Genomic DNA, 20,173 nt, shown 5'->3' on the forward strand with positions numbered 1-20,173 from the left:
ACACAAGCAACTGAAGATTTTTTCTAATTGTCAATGCATTTTTATTTTTCTGATTCATAAATAATAGAAGCACATTAATACATGTTTACTGATATTGAATCACTGATATTCAGAAATTTGATAAGAACTATTAGTTTTGGACGTGGAAATTAAATACATGCTTTTTAGTCCAACATAAAAAAATGGATAACTCGATAACAATCAGTAATGTCAAGTCCTTCGTTCTAATTCGTTCCATTTTAAATCTTATATACAGCTGCATGCATGGGTTTTTTCTCATTCTTCTCTTATCTTCGGATCCTAAATCAATTGTGTGGAGCAGTCCCTGATTGAGAGTAGTTTGAGAATGCATCACCAGCAACATAAGCAACCAAACACCAATATTTTTCTGATTTTCATAAGTAATAGGAACAAATAAATACATGATTTGTGGTAATGAATCACCGAGGTTCAGAAATTCGATATAAATTATCAACTGTATTTATTTCATCCGAAAATGTTGGCTCATCCATCAAACACACTGGTTGGCGCGCTATCAAGTCTGCAGAGAGTTGCATGTTAGTATGCTAAAAATGTTTAATTTTCCAGGCATTACATTTTCCTATGGAATGGAGGCAGTATTCCTCTCTCTCTTAGCACTGACCTGGTTGTAACGGATTGAACTCTGTCCCACAGCTCTGACGCGTTTGGACAAGAGTATTCTTACATTTTGATTTGTTTCTTTGTTTCTATGTTTTTTGGGCCGTTTCCTTTACGTTATTTCTTTTTAATTTTCTTTTCAAAACTGTAATGAAAAAAATATCAATAGAAGCCCTGTAAATTGAAATTATTTTTTGAACCATGAAATAATGCATCAAGAGAGGTGCATTGTCATTTTATTTCAGCATCTTACGTCAAATTTGTTTCGTTTCCAAGAAAAATACAGAGTTAAAATTCTTTACATAATTTCATAATATGAGTATACGTAATAAGTGAATATATCAATTGCTACGGGATTCCGCTTTCGACTTCCTGATAAGTAAAGGTAATAGGACTGAGTGGAGTCCAATTCGGTCTGTAATTGTAAGAGTGATAACAACGTCACGAGTATGATAACAGACCGAATTGGAATAGCCAAGTTATGAAAAAAGAGAAACATTTGCCACAATTTAAGAGTCTGTACACTTTTTCTATGGTCATTTAAGACAAGTTTGACATTGGTTGATTTAAAATACAACTTTAAATGGGATTGGTCAATTTAAACCACAGTTTTTAATGTGATTGGCTTATTAAACTATCCGATGACAAACTGTCCGATATCATCTTGGCAAGTGAGTTAGCGGAAAAGAGGAGTTTGTTTTTAAACCAATCACAACCGAAGAAATCGCAATTTTTATGATTAATAGTAAAATATAATTAATAGCTCAATTCTCTCCACATCCACAGTTGACCGTTTGCTTGACTCTTTCGCCAGAACTTAAAGTCACCCATCGATATTCAGATGGGAAGCATTTTGCTAACCCATAATCAGGTATATTCCGCAGATACCTATGCTCGGAGACTGAATTAAGTCCTCCATCTCCTCTTTACACGCAGTTTCTTAAAACCTCTGCACATATATCAACCCTTTACACAAGAATTTTAAGACGACGAGCACTGTGAGCCCGTGCATCAGAATGGATTACAATAATTCTTTAAATGCAGCACAGCATTTGAATTTCTTTTTTCCCTGATAAATACATTACCTTTTGCAACGATACTTGTGTCAGTGGTTATAATAAGATGGAACCCGTTTTCTTGGCCCTGGGATTCCATTGGTCTTCCAAACAATTCACGTGGCGAGAGCACCTTAGCAAAAAGGGCAATAATCAACTAAAACGAAAAAAAAAGTAGTAAAAATGATGATCAGTTTTATGGACTAATTTTGTGAAATAGAAGTAGTCTTTAGGGCAGTTTTCAGGGAAGCTGTCAGCTTGTAACTGGTTGTATAGGATTCAAGTACCTGTTTTTTATCAAATACGAAAAAAAGTTGTCAGCCAACCTGAACCTTAAAAAATAAAATACATAGTTTGTCCGTTAGAAACACAGCAGTAGACCAAAACAAATAGGTTAAATAAGCGATTAAAGAGGATGTTTTATGTCCTTTCTTTGATGATCATTTGACATTTTCATCCTACGTGAGACAACAATCTAATTTCTCCTTACAATATTTTCCCCCGAATCAACATTAAGGTCACGAGATTTAAGCTCTTGATTTTTCGACAAATTCTCGATGTCAGCACGCCAGGAAATGCATAGTATATATCATATAGAAGTTGCACACTGATATTAGGGTGTAAATGATTAACGAGTACTTAACTCCTTCTTGTGTAGTTATGATGTGACTCGCTTTGATGTGCAGATCACCTGGTCATTCCCAGGAATTTGCAGCTCGACTATGATTCAAGTTGTGTTTTTATTGTTTCGGCGGGACCTTTGCTTTTCTGAATTGATTAAGTGTTCATATGTTTTAAAGCGAAAATATAACAAAGGAAAAAAGGCTAAAATTTATCTTGAGTCTTTTATACTTTCCCATTATAAAAAATAAGTTATTTTGACAAAAAACCAAAGTATTTAAAAAACAACTTCGTGTGACTGTTAAATCGTGTCCATATCTACCCTAAGAACGCACGTTTTACCTTTGAAAACAAGTTTATCTCCATTCTAACTTTTTACACTGGCTTCTTCGAATTCTGCTCGGGAGCTGTCAGCATCTCAGGGTATACAGCACTACATCAACACTCAGCTTTATATGCTATCAAAGATTTGTTATCTTCGAGAGTTTAACCTCCAGGGTAACTATGTCTCGTGGAGGTAAGCCCAATAACTTCCATGCAGAATTCCCGCTTGCAAGTGCCTTCGCCTGATTAAGATCTTGTTGGACCGATGGAATGTTTATAAGTGGAGGGGAAATTACTCTTGTGTCATCCATGGGAAACGAAATAATTAGTCTTCGGTTAATTATAATATTGTTGCATTATTGTCGTATTGGATTACTATTCACATCAAGACACTGACCGATTCTTTATGCATTAATCTACACCAGTACATCTTTGCTTGTTGAGTTTTAGTGTTGTTTTGCGGAAGTGTAAAAATGCCCGAAGATCATAATTATTCATTTTAAATCCGACCACTGAAGGTAGCAAACGCCTTCAGCAAAGTACTGAAGCCAGCAAACCTCAACTCATCTTAGTCGCTCCTTAATGTTTCTTCACCAAAGAATAACAACAGCCTATTTTTGGTGGGATATATACTAGGAGGCAATCATGCACGCCTGAATTAAAACATGAATAGGTTTACAGGAAGACATGTAACGAAAGGCTTATAAGAAAAGCTCAGTAAGGAACTCGCTCGTTCTGATGAGTTCTAGGGCTTCACTAATTCCATAATTACAAGACGTCATACAATGAATTAATTATCTGCAAGTCGCAAGCAACAAGCCGGCGTTGCGCATGTTCAATTGTATTTTATTGAGTCTAGTCTTTATAGAAAAGCAACGATGGATGGAGCAAAACGAAAGTCTTGGTCCCAATTAATTACTTGCATGTTAGGGTTTCAGCTTCTTGAAAACATTTAAAACAAGAAACACACGAGAGGAGGAAACTTGGTCGTCAATGATGTTTCCACTACCAACTATGCACGTGACCTAAGGCTGAAGTGATCAGAGGTAGAAATTCGTGTAAGAAAAATGCACCATTCACTACACGAATTGTTAGTTAATAATTGCCATGAATAACTAATGATAACCTGTAAGATATTGGTTAATCAATCAAAACTAAACACTGGAGAAGTTCGTAGTTTCTTAAGGCTCGTTACAACGAACGAAAGGAGAAAAAATCTACTCTCTACTCCCTACTCTCTACTTTTGCATCCTACTTAGAATATCACGACCCTACAGCAGGTTATTTAAAACATAGGTTGATTTGAATGGACTGCGATGATATTTGCGAGCCAAAGGATGCCTAATAAATAACTTAAGCTGTTTAATTTCGCACTGCATTTTTTTAAATTGTCCAAACGGTCCATTAAATTCGAATATTAATTTGTTAAGATTTACCTTGAATTGAAAAATGATGCACACGCATCAATAGGTTTGGGGTGGGGAAAGGAAGCGGGGTGGGGGTTTAGCAATGTCACTGTTTGAGTTACGTTTGAACGTGAAGTATAAACATATACAAAAGACTGAACACCTTTTCGTCGATGGTGCTTGCTTTATTATTTTTTCTGAAATATAAATTAAAGGAATACACAAATAATTGATTGGTGGCAATGAATCACCAAGATTTAGATATTCCACTTCTATAAATAATCAAATTTCTTCCGGGGAATTAAATACATACTTTATTCATGAACATAAATAAGTAAATTCACAAGACTGTAATCAGTAATGTCAAGTCCTCCATTCCGGTCAATTTGTTCTAAAAAGCTTATGCACAGCTGCATTCGGATGTCCTTCTCACTCGTTTCTTGCCTCCCGATCCTAAAGTAATTGTGACCCACTTAAATTTGGGAATACAATCTGGAGATCCAACTCTGGGTACGCTGCTAAGACAAGCAAAGCTTGTGCTTTTGCAAACAATTTCTTTATATCCATGGCAGACATAGTAACCCCTCGCACATTTCATAGTACTCCGTAATAATTGGGTTGGCTTGCTGCAGTAAGAACTAAGGTATTCGTCTTCATTTGACGCATCTCTTTTGCCACGGAGTACGGAGGTTTCGTTAACAATTCCATTCGTCCAAAAGTCTACCTCGGCGATACTTTGACCTCTCTTACCGAGAAGCTGTTCTGTTGTGTATGGTTTTGCATATCCTTCGTTTGCTAGCAGCACAGCTGCGGCAATTAGTAAAAAAGGAAGCTACGAACAAGAGTATTAAAAAGTGAAAGAATATTACATTAAAATATGCTTAAACAAATGAAGCTAGAAAACAGACACTCAAATAACTGAAGGCAATCTCGACGCGTGCCTGAGTCATCCTCTATTTACCTCAAATAAAATAGGTATAGGTAGTAAACTTTAAAGGAAAATTAAAATAACCATTTTCCTACCTTTGATATTATACTGAGCTGCATTTTCCAACTGTTGAAGATATAAGTGAAGTGAAGAGCTCTTTGTTTGCTGGCCTCGTAAGATTCAATGAAACTTTACCAAAGATTCGCCTTCTTTTATATCTAAACCAAAGGTGATCTGTATTTTTAACATGACTCATTGCTGTTATTTTCGATTGGCAGAGGATGTAGGATACTTGCATGTATCAAGCTCCCGTTGAAGTCGGGGAATTATGAGAAATAAAATAAGATACTCAATTTTCGGAGTGTCCTCCGATTTTTATTATCACTATCAGGTTTCCGTTGCACTAAAAAAAAAATGAAACTTTCACATACAAGGAAACATTTATTATAAGTTATTAGACTAAGCTTTAATTTCAGAGGTGGAATGAAATATATAGGAAAAATAATAATTCAGTGGAAGTATTTAACATTTTTGGGAACACTGGTAAGTTTTTAGTAGGAATCTGTGACCACTGTCTTAAAGGGAATGCTGAGACTACAACAGATCCGAGTTATAAACAATTTTTCTTCAAAAAGTATCTTAAAAGAGCGTCATAGCTGGGATAGCCCAAATCAATAGCATGAATAATCAAAGATACATTTTTTAAAGGAAATACACGTTTTTTGCTGACTGTTACACTGGTGATTGAATATCAACTACCTCTAATAAAAATTGGTAAGGTTTTTTTCAACCCGTCAGATGGGAAAGATTTGTTAGTTGCAATCTACAGAAGAGAAAGAGCACTAGTTTGATGTTTGGTAGACGATGATTCCTTCTCCAGGTATTTTTTTTTTATATAGAGAAGAGGCAGCCGTTCCAACTACGCATTGTACTCTTAACCCCCCACTCTGACTTATATGGACCAAAGTTTCCGCTCATATAATCTTTTTTCTGTGCCTGTTTTTCTTATTTATCTTTTGATCATACGGACGCAATGGTGAACTTGAAGAGCCAGTACAATCAAAGTTCAACATTGGATACATACGCTATTTCGTGACTCTCTACGTGTGCCCCTGTTATGTTACTCAATCTTTCTTTTGCGTCTAACAAACAGTAAATGGCACGTACTTAAAACAGGATGTTTAAAAAACAGGTTGATTTTGGTTAGACCGTGACGGTATATGGAAGTCAAAGAATATCTAATTAATAAATAAGCCGTTTATTTGTATTCTGCTTCTTTTTAACATTACCCAACGGTCTGATCTTTTCTTGTTACAACAAAGCAGGCACTTAAACAGGTACGTTTTTTTCAGGGTAAGAATGGGATGGGAGAGGGTCACCGTCCCAGTTTGAGTTTTGTTTGAGCATCCTCAATCAGTTGTGTACCACTCATATTGGGAATTCGCTTTAGAGTTGTAACTTTAGGTACACTGTTAAGACAAATAGAGTTCACGTTTTTGCAAACAATTTCATAATAGCTAAGGCAGGCATATTACCCCGCCTCACAGATCTGTTTATTTCGCGTAAATGGTGTCTTTATGGTGCAGTAATTTTTTTAGGTATGACGCATCTCTTTTGTTTCGGAGGACAGTGCTTAGTTTGAGCGTGCATCGCAAGCAACGTAGGCAACCAAACACCCATTTTTGGTAATGTTCCTTGTATTTTTATTTTTCTGATTTTCATAAGTAATAAGAATATAAATCCGATATAAATAATCAACTGTATATATTTCATCCGAACACGTTGGCTCATCCATCAAACGCACGGGTTGGCGCGCTATCAAGTCTGTGGAGATTTGCATGTTTGTTGGAATCTATAGAGGAGAACGTACACAATTTTGATTTCATTAAACCAAAAATGACTACTTTTTCATGCATCAAATTTTCAAATAGAGTGGAGGCAGTGTTCCTCTCTCTTAGCATTGACCTTGCTGTAGCGGATTCAACTCTGACCCACAATTATGACTTGTTTTCCTTTTATTTTTATTTGTTTCCTTGTTTGTATGCTTTTTTTGCCGTTTCCTTTGTTATTAATTTTACTCTCCCTTTGATTACGCGGATAACAAAGAAAAAACAGAATAGATGAACAGGTTTCGCCGCCGATCAAAGGCAATTCACTGATTAGATAGATTGCTTTTTGGTTCGGATGGGATTAGGTACGCATGTTTCGAATGGTAGGGATCAGTCTTGCTGGCAGTACACTGTTTTGTAAGATTTAAGAGACGGATTAGCTCACGTATTCTGCTCTTGTAACCTGCTCTTTTGTTTTACACTAGCTTCTTCGACTTCTACCGGGGAGCTGTCAGCGTCATAGGTTATACTGCACTAGATCGTCACTCAGCTTTATATACTATCAAATATTTGTTATTTTCAAGAGTTCAACTTCTAGGGTTATTTTGTCTCGTCGAGCTAAGCCTAATAACTTCCATGCAGAATTCCCGCTTGCAGGTGCCTTCGCCGGATTGAGATCTTGTTAGATTGAGTGGGATGTATGCGTGCATGCAAATGACATGCTTGTGTCATCCATGGGAAACGAAATAATTAGTCTTCGATTACTCATAATATTGTTGCATTATTGTTGTATTGAATCCTTCGCCGGATTCAGGTCTCGCTATACTGAATGGGATGTATGTGTGTATGCAAATGTTAAATTGCTATTGTGTCATCCATGGGAAAATAAACAATAAGAGTGTTTAGTTACTCATAATATTGTTGCACTATTGTTGTATTGGATTACTATTCACATCAAGACACTGATCTATTCTTTATGCATTAATCTACATCAATACATTTTTGCTTCCTGAGTTTTTTAGTGTTGTTTTGCGGAAGTGTAAAAATACCCGAAGATCATAATTATTCATTTTTCGTTTTAGATCGGACCACCAAACGTGGAAGACGCCTTCAGCAAAGTACTTAAGCTAGCAAACCTCAACTCATCTAATTCGTCCCTGGATGTTTCTTTATCAAAGAACTATAAGAGCCTATTATTAGTGCAGATATATACTACGAGCGAATCATGCATGCCTGAATCAAAATATGAATAGATATTCATGAGGACATGTAAAGAAAAAGCTCAGCAAGGAACTCGCTCGTCTGATGAGTTCCAGAGCTTTCCCGAAGGCAACTAATTAAGTCAGACAACGAATTAGGGTTACTTCCCACCTTCGCGGGTGTCCTTCGGGAAAAAATTCGTACGCGCGCTAGTTTCACTAAAATCCTAGAAAGCTTAATAGCTGCAGTTTACGGTGAAAATATAAATTGAAGCGACTTTTCCTGTAACGAAGTGTCAGGAGCCTGTAAGACGTGAAACGAGCGAAGGTTCTTCAATTGATTTTTTTTTAATTTATCGGGTATTGGATGCCGCAGCACGAGCAAAATGGCCGTATTATCTCATTCACAAGGCATCAGTCAACAAACGTGAGTAGCGCTTATCCGATATTCGGATTGGTTGTCTAGATATCGATATCTAAAGCTGGAGTAGCTAAAAAAAATTCGAGGCGTGTTGCGTAAATGGACGCCACAGGACAAATATTTCAAATATCAACATTTCCCGGCACACTTTCGTTTGTCATTATTCCTGGAATGTTTTGGCGAAGTTTGACGAAAATCGGACAAATCTATAAACACTATAAAAATTGGTCAAAGTGGTTGTATTCCTCCTAAAATCAAATACGAGATTTTAGCTCATAAAGGTTCGCAAACAACTCGCGCCACGCCAGTAAGGTTATCTCGCCTCTTGAAACTCAGAACAAATGGAACAGCGGCAATGACGATGAATCAAGATTTCCCGGGAAAAGTAACTCATTGCAGACACGATCAGGGGAGTGATGAGGAGGACAACACAATAATGAGCAAAGTTGCCAAAGGCAAAGGAAAAACCCGCGGCAAAAATAGAAAAATTGGAAAATGTGCTGAGGAACGAGACAGCGAATCCACAGACAGCTCTAATCTAAATTACGATTAGAGGCGATTGATGGGCTCCTGGCGATTGTCAATATTTTTGAATAAAGGCTTGCATAAAGAAAAGGAAACCTCGCTTTTATCATTATGTATGGCAAATTTTGGTTTGACGGCGACTTCTTTGTTCAAAATCTGGACGCATTTAGGTTGAATGTTTGAATTCAGTTTAGTGAAATATAACAAAAATCGACTTTTTAGGCCTCTGAAGGTGGAAAGTAACCTTAATCATCGGCAAGTCGCAAGCAGCAAGTCGGCGTTACGTGCACGTTTGGGTTTCAGCTTCTTAAAAACATGTAAAAACCAGGAAACACATGTGAAGAAGAAACCCCCGCCAGAAATATACATGCGACTTAGCCCCAACCAAACAGTGAACACTCCTAGTCTATAAGGTCACGTTTGGGTGTCACTTCGATGTTTTCACCACCAACTAAGTACGTGACCTAAGGCTGAATTTATCAGAGGTGGAAGTCCGTGTCAGAAAAATTAACTGTATTCATAACATGAATTGTTAGTTATTAAGGCTGGTTACTACGAACGAAGGGAGAAACAAACGACTCTCTACAGGTGGCCATGTTGGGTCATTTAAGCTTTCTTTTGCGTCCTACTTTAGAATATCACGACCTTACAGCAAGTTGTTTAAAATACAGGTTAATTTGAAAGGACCGTGATAATATTTGCAAGCCAAAGGATGCCTAGTGAATAACTTAAGCTGTTCAATTTCGCGCTACCTTTTTAAAATTTTCCCAACGGTCCATTAAATTCGAATGTTAATTTGTGAATTCTATCTTGTTTTGTAAAAAACCGATGCACACGCATCAACAGGGTGGTGGTGGGGAGGGGGAGCGGGGTGGGAGGGAGGGGGGCTTGGATCGTCAAAGTTTGAGTTAAGTTTCAGCGTGAAGGATAAATACATGCAAAAGACTGAACACCTTTTCGGCAATGCTCCTTGCCTTGTTATTTTTCTGAAATGTAAGTTACTGGAATGTACAAATACATGATTGGTGGCAATGAATCACAGAGATTCAGAAATCCTTTTATGTGAATAATCAAATCTCTCCCTGGGAATTAAATACATGCTTTATTCATGAACATAAATAAGTAAGTTCACAAGACTGTAATCAGTAATAATAAGTCCTCCATTCCAGTCAGTTCGTTCTAAAAAGCTCATGCACAGCTGCAATCAGATGTCCTTCTCACTTTTCTTATGCCTCCCGATCCTAAATTGTGACCCACTCAAATTTGGGAACACAATTTGGAGATTCAACTTTAGGTACGCTGCTAAGACAAGCGAAGCTTGTGCTTTTGCAAACAATTTCTTCATGGCCATGGCAGACATAGTAACCCCTCACACATTTTTTAGCTCTCTGTCGTGATTGGGTTGGCTTGCTGCAGTAAGAACTCAGGTATTCGTCTTCATTTGACGCATCTCTTTCGCCACGGAGAACAGACGTTTCGTTTACGTCCCCATTTGGCCAAAAGTCTACCTCAGCGATGCTTTGATATCTCTTACTGAGAAGCTGTTCTGTTCTGTGTGGTTTTCCATATCCTTCGCTTGATAGCAGCACAGCTGCAGCAATTAGAAATAAAGGAAGCTACAAACAAGAGTATTAAAGAGTGAAAGGATATTACATTAAAATATGCTTGTGGAAATCAAGCTAGATTCCAGACACTCAAATAACTGAAGGCATGAATAGGTATAGGTAATAAACTTTAAAGCAAAAATTAAGATAACCATTTCCTACTTTTGATGGTACAGTGAGGTGCATTTTCTATCCGTTGCAGATATAAATGAAGTGAAGAGCATTTGTTTGCTGGCCTCGCAAGATTTAAGTAAACTTTACCAAAGATTCGCCTTCATTTATATCCAAACCAAACGGGATCTCTATTTTTAACAGGACTCATTGCTGTTATTTTTAATCGGCAGAGGATGCAGGATGCTTGCATATATCAAGCTCCGGTTGAAGTCGGGGAATTATGAAAAAAAAAAAAAAAGCGATACTCCATTTTTGGAATGTTCTGTTTTTTATAATTACTACTATGTTTTCGTTGCACTAAAAAAAATACATTTACATACAAGGAAACATTTATTGTAAGTTATCAGACTAAGCATTAATTTCAAAGGTGGAATGAAATAAAAGGGAAAAATTATAACTCAGTGGAAGTGTTTAACATTTTTGGGAAGACTGGTAAGTTTTTAGCAGGAATCCGTAACCACTGTCTTAAACGGAATGCTAGCGCTGAGACCATAACAGATCCGAGATATAAACAAATTTTCTTTAACAAAAAGAGCGTCGTAGCTGTGATAGCCCAAATCAATAACATGAATAATCAAGGAAGCATTTTTTTTTAAGGAAATTCGCGTTTTTTGCTGACTGTTACACTGATGATCGAATATGAACTACCTCTAATAAAAATTAATAAGGTTTTTAAACCCGTCAGATGAGAAATGTATTTTAGCTGCAATCTATAGTAGAGAAAGAACACCAGTTTGATGTTTGGTAGACGATGATTCACAATCTGGGTATTTGACCTCTATATAGAAATGAAGTAGTGTTCTTACTACGCATTGCACTCTGGAACCCCTCCAACTTGTATGAACCAACGTTTCCGCTCTTTAGTTTTTTTTTGTGTGCTTCTTTTCCCTTTATTTATCTTTTGATCATACAGACGCAACGGTAAACTTGAAGAGCTAGCACAATAAAATTTTAACAGCGGAGAAATTTGCGCTTTCTTGAGGCTGGTTACAGTGACCGATCGATCAAATAAACGACTCCGTTCGTGTGCCCCTGTTATGTTACTCTATCTTTCTTTTGCGTCCAACAAACAGTGAATGGCACGTACTTAAAACGGGATGTTTAAAACACAGGTTGATTTGATTAGACCGTGACGGTATATGGAAGTCAAAGAATACCTAACGAATAAAATAAGCCCTTCAATTGCATTCTGCTTCTTTTCAACTTTACCCAATGATCTGATCTTTTCTTGTTACAACAAATCAGGCACTTAAACAGGTGCGTTTTTTTTAGGGTGAGAATGGGATGGGAGAGGGTCACCGTCCTAGTTTGAGTTTTGTTTGACCATGCAGCGCAAGCATAAACACAAACTACTGACGATTTTTATAATGGTCAATGCATTTTTATTTGTCTGATTCATACATAATAGAAACACACAAATGCATGTTTGCTGGTAATGTATCACTAATATTCAGACTTTTCGATATAAACTATCAGTTTTGGACTTGGAAATTAAATACATGCTTTTAAGTCTCACATAAATAAATGAACAAATCCATAACAAACATTCCAGTTGGTACCACTTTAAATCTTATGCACAGCTGTATGCGAGTTTTTCTCATTCGTCTCTTGCTTTGGGATCCTAAATCAGTTGTGTACCTCTCATGTTGGGAATGCAATTTGGAGATGTAACTTTAGGTACGCTGCTAAGACAAGTAAAGCTAACGTTTTTGCAGACATTGTTTGCAAAATGCAGGTCCTTCTCAACGAAAAATTGTTCTTCTGTGTACAGTTCACGATATATATCTGAAGCTTGTTAGCATCACCGCAGCAATTAGAAAAAGGGTAAGTAACGTACGACTAAGAAAAAGAACTAAAAGTGGAAAAAAAATAAATTTAAAATATTCTTGGCATATCGAAGATCTAAAGGCAACTCAGCGCATGCCTAAGTCATCCACTCTTTTCCTGACTGATAAATTGCATAAAAAATAAACCTTGGAGCCAAATTGATAAGGCAGAAGATCCGCCCTCTTGTATATCTAAACCAAATGTGATCTCTATTATATATTTAACAGGACTTTTGCTGTCATTTTTTATTGGCATCCAGTTGAAGTCACCGGGAAATATAAAAAAAAGTATGCGATACTTTACATTTCTCTATTTTTACTGCTTACTTAATGTTTGTCTTTTAAAAAAATCAATTCATTCATATGCAAGAAAACAGATATTGTAAGTCACTTTTAATTTGAAAGTTAGAAGAAATTATATCAAAAGAGTGTAACTCACTAGATGTATTTAAATCTTTTTTGGGAGACTGGTAGGTTTTCAGAAAGAAAGCGTGACCTCAGTCTTAAGCGGAATGCTGAGACTATAAAAGATCAGGGATAACTCTGTACGTGTACCCCTGTTATGTTACTAATTTTTCTTTTGCGACCTACATATAATTAACTACTCGTCCTTGAAACAGGTTTTTTAAAAGATAGGTCGATTTGGATGGACTATGATGATATACGGAGGCCCTTTAATTGTAGACTGCTTTGTTTACCTTTCCCAACCTCAATCACATTTGATACCGATTGATTTTTTCTTGTTGGAACAAAGATGCGCTCGTGGCAGCTTTTATCTTTTAGAGTGAGAAGGGGATGAGAGGGGAGGGAAGGGGGAACCTGGAGCAGTCCCTGATCTAGGTTAGTTTGAGTTTGCATCGCAGGCAACATAACAACTAAACACTACTTTTCGTAATTAAACTTGTATTTTTATTTTTCTGATTTTCATAAATTATAGGAAGAAATAAATACACTGTTAGTGGTAATGATTCACCTAGGTACAGGAATTCGATATAAATTATGAATTGTATTTATTCCATCCGAACATGTTGGCTCATCCATCAAACGCACGGGTTGGCGCGCTATCAAGTCTGTGGAGATTTGCATGTTGATTGGGATCCATAGAGGAGAACGAACACCATTCTGTTGTTAGTATGCTAAAAATGATTAATTTTCCAGGCATTACATTTTCATATGGAGTGGAAGCAATGTTTCTCTCTCTTAGCATTGACCTTGTTGTACCGGATTGAATAATATTTTAATATTTAATATTCTAATAGTCTGAACCATAAAATAATTAATCAAGAGAGGTGCATTTTCATTTCATTTCAGCAGCCTACGTCAAACTGATTTTGTCTTCATTAGTATAATTTTTCACCATACTTAGGTTACATCGGTACAAAAATTATTTACAAAACAATTTACATTTTGTCTGAGTTTCCAAGAGAGATACAGATTTAAAATTCTATTTATAATTATATTATTTTATAACATATACATAATAACTGCATATATCAACTGCTATGAGATTCCGCTTTGGACTTCCTGATAAGTGAAGGTAATAGGATTGAGTGGAATCCAATTCGGTCTGTAATAGTAGGGGTGATAACAACGTCATGAATATCACGAGTATGATAACAGACCGTGATTGGACGACCTGAAGTCTTCTTACCAACTTAATTCTTTAATTCTTTAAATGCAGCCCAGCATTTGAATTTCTTTTTTCCTGATCGAGAAAGTTCCTTTTTCAACGATACTTGATTCCGTGGTTATATTCAGATCAGGAACCCGCTTTCTAAGCCTCGCGATTCCATGGGCCTTCTAAACAGTTTACGTGGCGAGAGCACCTTAACAAAAGGACAATAATCGATTAAAACGACAAAAATGTAGTAAAAATGATGATCAGTTTTATGGACTAATTCTGTAAAATACAAGCAGTCTTTAGGGCAGTATTTTGTATTTAGTATTTTGATATAGCTAATCAGCTGCTGACACGTCACTCGCCTTTGGCGCCACTCGGTCAGGTTGATGAATGAACTGCAAAGCTTTCACGATTCTCAATACAAGGTAGTTTATCGGAACTTTCTCGGATTGTGGCGCTTAAAACACTAAAATATCCGTATCGCTGACAGACAGTGAGGTTCAAACATACCTAGAAGGGGAGAAACCAATATACAAAAAGGAAAACCGAAAGTTACGTATTCAGTGGCTTTGGTGTCGGCATTTCTCGCGGTTGAGAATGAAAATCGACAAATGGAAGATTTGCCACCAGCTGATTTTGGACGTTTACCTGAAAGACTTCCTCTTTCGGTAAGGACAAAGTCAATAGATGAGAATTTTGTAAATTGAAAATTACGACCATTGTTGTTTTTGTAATCATGATTCAACGCATTTTTCCATCTTAAGAGTTAGCACCAAGGCACTTTACAATTGTTATTTGGGGATTGTCGAGTCATTTATTTTCATTCGTTAATGAAGTTGGCTTTCCTTGTCAGTAAAGGCTATTGTGTTTATGTAATAAACAAATTAATACATGGTTGCTTGTAAATATGGAATTTCTCTTCTCGTGTTTAACTCGACACCTCACTCATTCGCCGCGCTCACACGTGAGTTATCGAGTTAAACACTTTAAGAGAAATTCCATATCTACGCGCCCATGTATTATTTTCTATTTATCAAATGCGAGATAAAATAGTCATCCAACCTAAACTCTGTAAATTTCTAATAAAATACATTATTTGCCCTGTTAGAAACACAGCAGTAGGCCAAAAAAAATAGATGAAATAAGCGATTAAAGAGGATTTTTTATGTCCTTAAATGCCTAAGTATTTAAAAACAACTGCGTGTGACTGTTAAACGGGTCGTATCCATATCTATCTTAAGAACGTACGTCCTACCTCTGAAAACATGTTTATCTCCATTCTAACTTGTTCCACTGGCTTCTTCGAGTTCTACTGGGGAGCTGTCAAATATTTGTTATTTTCAAGAGTTCAACTTCCAAGGTAATTTCGTCTCGTCGATTTAAGCCAAATAACTTCCACGTAGAATTCCCGCTTGCAAGTGCCTTCGCCGGATTCAGGTCTTGTTAGACTGAATGGGATGTATGTGTGTATGCAAATATTTATAAGTGGAGGGGAGAGTGCTCTTGTGTTAAACAAAGTAATCAGAGTGTTCGGTTACTCATAATATTGTTGCAATATTTTTGTACTGGATTTCTTTTCACATCAACACACTGATCTATTCTTTATGCATTAATCTAGATCATCAGTAGATCCTTGCTTGCTGAGTTTTAGCATTGTTTTTCGGAAGTGTAAACTACCCGAAGACCATAATTATTCATTATTCATTTTAAATCCGACGACTGAAGGTAGCAGATGCCTTCAGCAAAGTACTGAAGCCAGCAAACCTCAACTCATCTTAATCGCTCCCTAATGTTTCTTCACCAAAGAATAACAACAGCCTATTTTTAGTGCGGATATATGCTCCGAGGGAATCATGCATGCCTGAAGAAAAACAAGAATGTGTTTGCATGAACGGACATGTAAAGTCAGGCTCATAATGAACTCAGTGAGGAATTTGCTCGTTGTGATGAGTTCCAGGGCTTCTCCGAAGGCACCTAATTACATTAAGTCAGACAACGTATGCATGCATTAATTATCTGCAAGTTGCAAGCAGCAAGCCGGCGTTACGCATGTTCAATTGCATTTTATTGCATCTAGTCTTTTATAATAAAGCAACGAAGGATGGAGCAAAGCAAAAGTCGTTCCAATTTGCATTCTATTTGCATGTCAGGGTTTCAGCTTTTTGAAAACAAATAAAACAAGAAACAAGAATACGACTCAGCTCTAACCATTTTTGTGCCAAACAAGGCAAGTTAAGTATGAGCGTGAAGCATAAACACATGCAAGACTGAACACCTTTTCTGCAATGGTCCTTGGGTTATCATTTTTCTGTAATTCAAGTTGTTGGATGACACAAATACATGATTGGTGGCACTGAACCACCGAGGTTCAGAAATTCCACGGTATGAATTTTCAAGTTTCTCCCTTGGAGTTAAATACATGCTTTATTCATTAACATAAATAAGTAAATTTACGAGACAGTGATCCGTAATGTCAAGTCCTCCATTCCTGTCAGTTCTTTCTAAAAACCTTATGCACACTTGCATCCAACTGTCCTTCTCACTCGTCTCTTGCCTCCCGATCCTAAAGTAATGTTGACCCACCCAAAGTCGGGAATACAATCTGGAGATCCAACTCTAGGTACGCTGCTAAGACAAGCGAAGCTTGTGTTTTTGCAGACAATTTCAACTTTTTCATGGCAGAGATAAGACCCTGCTTCACACGGATTCGAATAACTTTCTGCAGGCGGAGTCAGTGTCATTCCGCGGCAGTAATTTTTCAGATATTCTCTACTTAAAGACATATCTCTTTTGTTTCGAAGAACAGATGTTACATTGGTATCTTGGTTAGGTTCGCTGCTCGCTTCAGTGGAACCAAGAGCATCCTCATAGAAAAGCTGCTCTGCTTTTAAAGGTTTGCCATTCCCCTCGCTTGCAAGTAGCACGGCAACAAATAAGACAAAAAAGCGCTGCAACCATAAATAAAAGCATAAATGTTACGATATGTAGTTTTAGTCATCTCTCTCACTGAAAAGCTGTTCTGTTGTGTATAGTTTTCTCACATCCTTCGTTTGCTAGCAGCACAGCTGCAACAATCAGAAATAAAGGAACTTACGAGCAAGAGTATTAAAGAGTAAGAGAATAGTGCATTAAAATATGTTTGAGGAAATCAAGCTGGAAAACAGATACTCAAATGAATGAAGGCAATCTCGGCACGTGCCTGAGTCATCCTCTATCTACCTCATATAAAATAGGGTATAGATATTAAACTTTTAAAGTTAAATTAAGATAACCATTTTCCTACCTTTGATCGTGTGCTGAGCTGCATTTTCTAGCCGTTGCAGATATACGTGAAGTGAAAAGCTCCTTGTTCGCTGGCCTCGTAATATTTAATTAAACTTTACCAAAGGTTCGCCTTCTTTTATATCTGAACCAAACGAGATCTGTATTTTTAACAGGAATACTTGCTGTTATTTTTGATCGGCAAAGGATGTAGGATACTTGCATATATCAAGCTCCAGTTGAAGTCGGGGAATTATGAAAAAAATAAATGCGATACTCCATTCTTTCGAATGTCTTCCGTTTTTTATTTATTTATTTTTTATTATTATGTTGTCGTTGCACTAAAAAAAATTAATACATTCACATATAAGAAAAAATTTATTGTAAGTTACTAGGTTGAGTTTTCATTTGAAAGATGGAATAAATTATATAGGAAAAAATAACTCAGTAGAAGCGTTTAACATTTTTGGGAACAGTGGTAAGGTTTTAGCAGGAATCCGTGACATATGTCTTAAGCGGAATGCTGAGACTATAACTGATCGGAGTTATAAACAATTTTCTTTAAAACGTGTCTTAAAAAGAGCCCCATAGCAGTGATAACCCAAATCAATAACATGAATAATCAAGGAAGCATTTTTTTTTTTGAGGAGATACGTGTTTTTCGCAGACTGTTTCACTGATGATTGAATATCAATAACCTCTAATAAGAATTTATCAGATTTGTAAATCCGTTAGATGGAAAGATCTGTTAGCTGCAAAAGATAAAAGAGAGAGAAGACAGCAAACGCCAGTTAAATGTTTATCAGAAGATGATTCACTCTCTAGCTATTTGATTTTCATATAGAGAAGAAGCAGTGATCTCACAATGCATTCTACTCTAAACACCCCATTCTGACTTATATGGAACAAAGTTTCCGCTTATATAATTTTTTTTCCTAATTATCTTTTGATTATACGGACGCAACAGTGAACTTGAAAAGATAGTACAATCAAATTTCAACGTTGGAGAAATTTGCTATTTCGCGTTACAACGACCGATCGAACAAATAAACGACTCTTCACGTGTGCCCTTGTTATGTTACTCAATCTTAATCTTTCTTTTTACGTTCGACAAACAATGAATAACACATACTTAAAACAAGATGTTCAGAATACAGGTTGATTTGGTTAGACCGTGACGATGTTTGGAAATCAGAGAATACCAAATGAATAAAATAAGCCTTTTAATTGCATTCCGCTTCTTTTTAACTTTACCCAGCGGTCTGATCTTTTCTTGTTACAATGAATCAGGCACATAAACAGGTGAGTTTTTTTTTTCCGGTTGAGAATGGAATGGGAGGGGGTCACCGTCCCAGGTAAAGTTATGGTAGAGCAAGCAGCGCAAGCATAAACACAAGCTACTGAAGATTTTTTTAATGGTCATTTAAATACATAAATACATGTTTACTGGTAATGAATCACTGATATTCAGAATTTCGATATAAACTATTAGTTTTGGACTTGGAAATTAAATACATGCAAGCTTCTCGGTCCAATATGAATAAATAAATAAAATTATAACAAACAGTAATATCAAGTCTTTCATTCCAGTTCGTTCCACTTTAAATCGTATGCACAGCTGTATGCATGGGTTTTTCTCACTCGTCTCTTGCCTTCGGATCCTAAATCAATTATGTACCACTCACATTGGGTGTGCACTTTGGAATTGTAACTTTAGGTACACCACTGAGACAAGCAAAACTCACTTTTTTGCAAACAATATCACAAAGCTAAGGCGCTGTTTACTTCGCGTAGATGGTGTCTTTTGGTGCAGTAAATTTCTGGTATGACGCATCTCCTTTGTTTCGGAGGACACGGGTTTTGTTCATGTCTTGGCTTTGCACGAAGTGTGCAAAATGCAGGTCCTTCTCAACGAAAAGTTTTTCTGCTGTGTACGGTTTACCATATCCAACGCTTGCAAGCATCACCGCAGCAATTAGAAAGGTAAGCTACGCACGACTAGGTAAAAGAACAAAAAGAAGAAACAAATCAAATGAAAATATGCTTGACACAACTAAGCTGGAGATTAAACGAAGATCTAAAGGCAATCTCAACAGGTGCCTAAGTCATCTCTCATTCTCTTCTTCATATAATATGCATAAAAAGTAAACCTTCGAGGCAAATTGAGATAACGATTTTCTAACCTTTGATAGTGTACTGAGCTGCATCTGCATTTGTAGTTGCAGATATAAGTGATATGAAGAGCTCTTTGTTTGCTGGCCCGTGAGATTTGAGTAAGTGTTACCTGAGTCGCCTTCTTGTATATCTCAACCAAGCGTGATTTCTATTTTTTAACAGGACTTGTGCTGTCATTTTTGATTGGCAGAGGATGTAGGATGCTTGCTCATATCAAGGTCCAGTTGAAGTCGCGGGGAATTCTGAAAAAAAGCATGCGATACTTTAGATTTCTTTATGTTCACCGCTTTTTTTATGTTGTCGTTGCACTAAAAAATAATTCATTTAATCAATTCATTTACATGCAAGAAAACATAAAACTGTAAGTTACTAGTTTTAATTTGAAAGTTGGAAGAGATTACATGGAAAAAAAATATATAACTCACTGGAAGTAGTTAAATCTTTTTGGGAGATCGACTGGTAGGATTCAGAAAGAATCTGTGACCTCGAATGCTGAGACTATAAAAGATTAGGGATAACTCTCTACGTGTACCCCTGTTATGTCACTAATTTTTTTGTTTTTGTT

This window comes from Pocillopora damicornis, chromosome 4 (genome assembly GCF_964200805.1).
Source record: "Pocillopora damicornis chromosome 4, jaPocDami1.2, whole genome shotgun sequence".
Classification (NCBI taxonomy): domain Eukaryota; kingdom Metazoa; phylum Cnidaria; class Anthozoa; order Scleractinia; family Pocilloporidae; genus Pocillopora; species Pocillopora damicornis.